The sequence below is a fragment of the Pleurodeles waltl genome, chromosome 12, assembly GCF_031143425.1.
Source record: "Pleurodeles waltl isolate 20211129_DDA chromosome 12, aPleWal1.hap1.20221129, whole genome shotgun sequence".
In the NCBI taxonomy this organism is placed as follows: domain Eukaryota; kingdom Metazoa; phylum Chordata; class Amphibia; order Caudata; family Salamandridae; genus Pleurodeles; species Pleurodeles waltl.
Genome location: NC_090451.1, coordinates 639,026,014 through 639,032,700, shown reverse-complemented (window position 1 = coordinate 639,032,700; position 6,687 = coordinate 639,026,014).

Sequence of the window (6,687 nt, the reverse complement as noted above, 5' to 3'; positions counted from 1 at the left end):
TTTGGATTCCGATGTTGTGTAAGCGTTGGATGAGGATGGGTTGGGAGACTGTGTTCAGGGTTGCAGAGTGGTCCTGAAGGATGAGGGCCACTGTGTCTCCTCCATCCAGGGACATGCAGATGTCATCAATAGTGTCAATGCGGGCTGTTTCTCTGCTGTTGTTGGATCTTAAATCAGACTGAGTGGTGTAGAGGAGTTGGTGGTCATTGAGGTTTTCAGTGAGGCGTCTATTAATGATTTTCTCTAAGACCTTGACTGGGAATGGTAGCAGGGACATTGGTGTGAAGGTGTCGAGCGTTGAAGGGTCCACTGCAGGTTTCTTCAGCAATTGTGGGGGGGTAGTTACACGTTTCCAATCGACTGGGTAGGTCACAGAAACGGTGCAGGCATTCAGAATGGGTGTGAACATGTCATGTAGTAGGCATAATGGGGGCAGTGGCCAGATGGAGCCCCTGAGTGGACGGACTTGGAAACAAAACCTAAAAAGTATAATGAGGCCTTAAGAATACAAACAAATTTAATGGTTGCTGAAAAAATAATCCTTAAAAGAAATGCCACCAAAGTCAACTGCCTGGATGGTATTCCTATTTTGGTTATGGATCAAAATTATACCAGTTTGGTCAGGTATTGTAATTTGCATGCCATCGTTCCATTTTGAGATTTAAAATTCCTCCATGTACAATGGTAGTATAATTTAATTTACACTAAAAATGTCTCCAAATACAATCTGCATATTATTGTGCGATTGTGCTAGTAGATTTGGCTGTTCTAATATATTTGCAAAGCTAGGTGTCTGATAAAATCCTAATATATTTGCAAACCTAGGTGCCTGATAAAAATCATTCTGCTTCAGAAGGTTAAGATTTCAACTACATATTCTTAACTTGGGACAATGCTACATTTTTAAACACATGTAGTTCAGTGGTTCTTATTGTTTTGTCTTCTGTGAAACACAAATGCATCACAACTGAAGACCAGGGTGGGGGCGTGGCCGGCGGCTGATGGAGCCGCACGCTTAGAGAGGAGCTCCGGGAGAGCAAACGGGGCCCGGCTTGCTGAAATCCCCTGATTAGCGTCCTAAACTGGCTCCAGTAGATCGTGGACACATCGGAGTGCGACAGGACCACAGAAGATCCGTTTCCGTTCAGAAACAACCACGGGAAATGGCCTAAATTAAGACATTTTCATCCGCGGCTGCTCGAGACAAAATGGCGGCCGCAACCGAGTGATTCCCATACAGACCCACCCCGGAGCGCCGAGGAGACTGGGCGCCCGCGACGAGATCCGAGTGGCCCCAGCTGACCGGGAGGGCTCTGAGGTGGAGGCGGTTCACCTACGACACGCTGGAAGAGCCGGTGAGTGGGGGGGCACTCGGGCGTGAGGAGACGGAAACCCTCGCCCGGTCGTGGCCCGGAGACTATGCCCGCCAGCCCGGGGCCCCCTGAGCCTCCAAAAAAGCATACCGGAGATCTCCGGGTGGGGGAAAAAAAAACTCGGAGAGGGGCACGAGGACCCCATCCAACATAAACGCGAAGGCGCGTCCCCTACTACATTCTAATTCGGGGGCGCGTGAAGGGGACGAGCCGCCCTCAGACTGGGGCCAACAAGCAAAATAAATAACCATGGACTACTTGGACATCTAGCCCCCCCCCCCCACCCCCCCCCTGCCACCAGGCCTGTGCAGTGAAAGGCACAGCTGCTACTTTGAGCCAGAGGTCGCCCCACGCTGATGTTCCCCTGCCAGACTCGAGATGAGTTGTTGAACACAAGAACGACCACAGACCCCACCATAGGATAACCTGGAGGGCCCCCCGTAACAATTCAGGTCAAAGATGGGCATGTAAAACACCAGTGTAATACAGCCTGGGCAAACCCTGTTGAGCAGAATCAATCGGATTCGGAAACCCTGAAATCGGGAGGAGAATGGGACCCTCACATCCACCGCTTGAGAAGTCTAAACAGACAGCTGAATTTTCTCCCAGCCCTGTCTCCCTCCCCTTCACCCCTGGGAATTCAGGATCATCGGTTCACACATTGCACCCACCCCCTGAAGGGAAAGTAGCGGGCCCTAAAAACAATGAGGGGACCCCCCCCCGAAAGTGCAGTGCAAGATAGGGGGCCGCCCATCGGCGCGGAAGACACTTTTCCTCACCTAATTAGACAACAGTTCCAAAAATGGGGAAGACCAAAAGACGTGAAGAGCAGAGCCAAGACGAGGCCACAACCACTAAAATCACTAGTCACCCCACAAAATTAACCTCTCCAGATGACAAGTCGCAGCAGGAAACAACTCTGGACACGCTCCTCCTGGCCATTAGAGACTCCCGGGAAGCGTTAGAGAAGAAAATAGATAACTTAGCAATGGACCTTACATTACTGCGAGATGACCACCGCAAATTAAAGGAAAGAGTAGGAGCAAATGAAAAAACTCTTGCAGCAACAACTTTAACACAAAATGCAACTACCACAGAGCTCACAGATCTCTCCTCACGCATTAAATCTCTAGAATCCAGAGCGGAGGACGCTGAAAACCGTGCACGCAGGAGTAACCTTCGTCTGGTTGGGATTCCAGAGAGAACAGAGTCTTCAGCAGACAGTATGGAAGCCTTTCTGGAAAACTGGATCAAAACCACAATAGCCGAGGAGGGCCTCTCAGCATTCTTCGCAATAGAAAGAGCCCATAGGTTACCCAACAGAATGCCTCCACCTGGAGCCAGACCTCGACCAATTGTAGCAAAGTTGTTGCACTACAGAGACAGAGACTACATTCTCTCGCAAACACGTCAACTCGGTGAGATAACATGCAATAACCAACGAATTATGATCTTCCCAGATTTCTCCAGAGAAACGCAAGCACAAAGGGTCTCTTTCAATAACTCTAAGAGAGCACTACGCGAGTGCAGTATAAAATATGCTATGCTCTTCCCGGCTAAGCTCTGTGTGGAACACAACGGCAAAGCACACTTTTTTCCATCACCACAGCTAGTAAAGGAATTGATGGAAACACTAAACATAACCAACCCGTCTCCTCCTCCTAGAACCCCACGCAAGCCCGACAGGAAATGCAGCAGATCCACCAAACGAACCTTGGAAGCAGCCCCACCAAGACACCAATCACTTCGGGAGATGCGGAATGTGGTAGAAACGGCAGCAGCTCTAAGTGGAGGAGCCAGCCATCGACCTCAGACCCCGGACAATGTCTCCGACCTCGATTCAGACTGTGGGGGCTCATCGACATCCTCGCGTGACACTATCACAAGCCTGCCCAAAATAACACCAGGAACTGCAGAGGAGATTATCTAATTGCTGTCTGTGAGGATCAAGTTATATGTGAATACCAACATGGTCCTAATTAACACATCCAGGATAATAAGAAAATATCCAACCAATAGTTCATGCCTCTTGGGTACACACTACTGGAAGCAATACACTGTACAGCCGGGTCCTGGGAGCAGCTCGGAGCCGGGGCTCTCGACCGCCGACACCCCCCTCACCTATAGGGCTCTAATTTAAGAATGCTTACGGTTTGGACAGGGAATGTTTTGGTCACCGGTCATGGGGAGTGGGAGTTGGGGATTACATTTGTTTACATAGTTAGAGGGGTTAACAATGTACTAATCACTAATGAATCAAACAATTCTCGTCGTAGATCCTCAATCAGTATTCATAACAGAAAACCTATCTATAGGTCCATATCCACCTACAATCATAAATCTAAAACCCACAGATCATGGCTGCAATCTACAAAATGATAACATGGAACATCAGAGGCTTAAATAATATGTCCAAATGGTATAAAGTATACAACTACCTCAAACGTAGGGGGACACACATAGCCCTACTACAGGAAACACATTTTTTAGAACAGGAAGTCACCGCACTAAAAGAAAGATGGAGAGGCCAAATATTTGCCACTACCTACTCGGCATTTGCCAGGGGAGTGCTGATATGGATCCGACCAGGGGTCCCTTTCCAGGCACTACAAACAACCATAGATAAATAAGGGAGATATGTGGTGGTCAAGGGTAGATTAGACAGGAAGGTGGTAACAATTGGCGGCTTATACGCACCGAACCTAGATCCCAAAAAATTATTTGACAAACTATCATAAGAATTAGGTCCAAACCTCAAAGGCCCGAAAATTCTCGGTGGGGATTACAACTGTATAGCCAACATACACCTAGATAGGTCACATCCGCCCTTACCGCACTCACAAACTACAAAAACTGCCAAATCCTTTACAGAATGGCAACAACACTGGCAATTAGGAGACTGCTGGAGACAGGTTAACCCGCTCTGTAGAGACTACTCCTATCGCTCGATAACACACAACCTACACGTTAGCCTAGACACCTTCCTAACAGCCCACGAACTGCAACAGGCAGTAGTAGCAGCCGAATATTTAAGTCGTACTGTATCGGATCATAACACCCTGATGGTATCACTAGCATGGAGGGGGGGGGGAAACCGTTGATCCCCACTTGGCGACTGAGGACAGAAACACTTGAAGACGAAGCATTCAAACACACCCTACATAAAAGCATTGAGGAATTCTTCACTATAAACACAGAGACAGCCTCTTCCAGAGCCCTTGAATGGGAAACCTTCAAAATAGTAACCAGGGGTAAATGTATTGGCGAAAGTATAGGAGTCCGAAATTCAATTGAGAATGAACTAAAAAAACTTGAGGACTCCCTCAGAGACGTAGAGCGTAAGATCCCAACTCACCCCGAATTGACCCCCCTCATGACAGAAACTAAAGCTAAAATTATTGAGGCAAACACTAGATTATCTTGCTTCGACTACAAGCAGTATATAAACCAACGACACGCAGAAGGCGACAAGGCAGGCGCCCTGTTAGCATGGCTAGCTAAGCCCCCCAAACAGCAAACCACCATAGTTGAGATCGAGACACAACTGGGCGACAGAGTACATGGTCAAAGGGAGATCAATACGAGTTTCCTAGAATACTACTCAATCCTCCATGCCCCACCTACGGACACTATTAGTAACATTCAGGTCCAGGAATTAGAGGCTCTCACCCTTCCTAAACTAAGAGCTGAAGAATGCCTATCCCTAGCTGCTCCAATATCGATAGCGGAAATTAAAATAGCGATACATGGCATGGCAAGGGGTAAAGTCCCGGGAACGGATGGACTCCCAATGGAGTTCTATTTACTATTCCAGGATCTACTAGCCCCGATACTTTGCGCATTATACACCGAAGCATGGCGCATCAACACACTGCCTCAATCAACCAATGAGGCCATAATGATTCCCCTACTTAAGCCCGATAAACCACCCTCGGACGTCCGTTCTTACCGCCCACTATCCATGTTGAATCTAGATTAGAAAATATTAAGTCGAATGCTGGCAAACAGACTTTTACCCCTCATGACATCACTGATCACCAAGACCAATCGTGATTTATCCCACAACGCAACACAGCACAAAATATCAGACGCTTAGTTTCAATACTGCATGCCTTGCCCTCAACAATGCCTCAAGCAGCGATAATCTCCGTAGATATGGAAAAAGCTTTCAATAGCCTAAGGTGGGACTACCTAGAACAGGTCATGCTAAAACTTGGACTAGGAGAGGGATTCCCACACTGGACAAAACTACTGTATTCCAACCCCACAGCGAGAGTACGTACAGGCAACACCATTTCCGACTCCTTCCCTATAGGTAGAGGGACCAGACAAGGCTGCCCACTATCTCCCCTCCTGTTTGCCATAGCAGTAGAGCCTCTTGCACAAACAATAAGATCCAAGAAGTGCTTTGAGGGTATTTTAATCAATAGCTGGACACACCACATAGCACTATACGCAGATGACATGCTATTATTCCTCAAAAATCTGGATATAGACTTATCTGGTGCAATAAACTTGCTAGAAAATTTCGGTATGGCCTCCGGTCTCCGAATCAACTGGAGAAAATCCTCCATCTTCCCACTAACCAGGGACACTATAGAACCCGCAGATACCAGGGGCCTACCCTGGTCCCCGAACACATTTAAATACCTAGGGTTCAACATATACCACACAGTAGAAGATCTATTAGAGGGAAATATACAGAGGGCAATTAGAGGAATCAAAGCTAATATGCTCTTCTGGAGCACACTACCATTGACTGTCTTTGGGAGAGTTGCCCTGCTCAAAATGATAGTGTTACCCAGGTTACTATACTACTTCTCCACTATCCCGTTAATAATCCTGAAAAGAGTGTTCAAAAATATAGACTCCCTAATTTTGAATTTCATATGGGGACCGAACAGGCACAGAATCGCTCTTAACACCCTCCGAAGGCCCACTTTGGAGGGTGGTTTAGCCGCACCAGACTTGGAAATCTACTACTGGGCAGGGCAACTACAATGGCTGGCTAAATTAATCAGCGAACCTTCAGGCACAAAGGATTTATGAATCCCTCTAAACTGTCCTCTCGAAAATATTGTAAATATACTACTGAACCCCAAAAAATCTAAAAACAGCTCCCGTTGGAATGGGAAACATCAAGACATTGCTGGGAACAATTTCTGAGACGCACCGCACAAATTCCCCATATTCACCTGAGATTCCCCTAGTAGCCTAAAACCTCATCCCGAAGGGACACATCGCAACATACACTAATAAACTGATAGCACACAACATCATGAAAGTAGGGGATTTGTACAGTAATGGTAAGCTC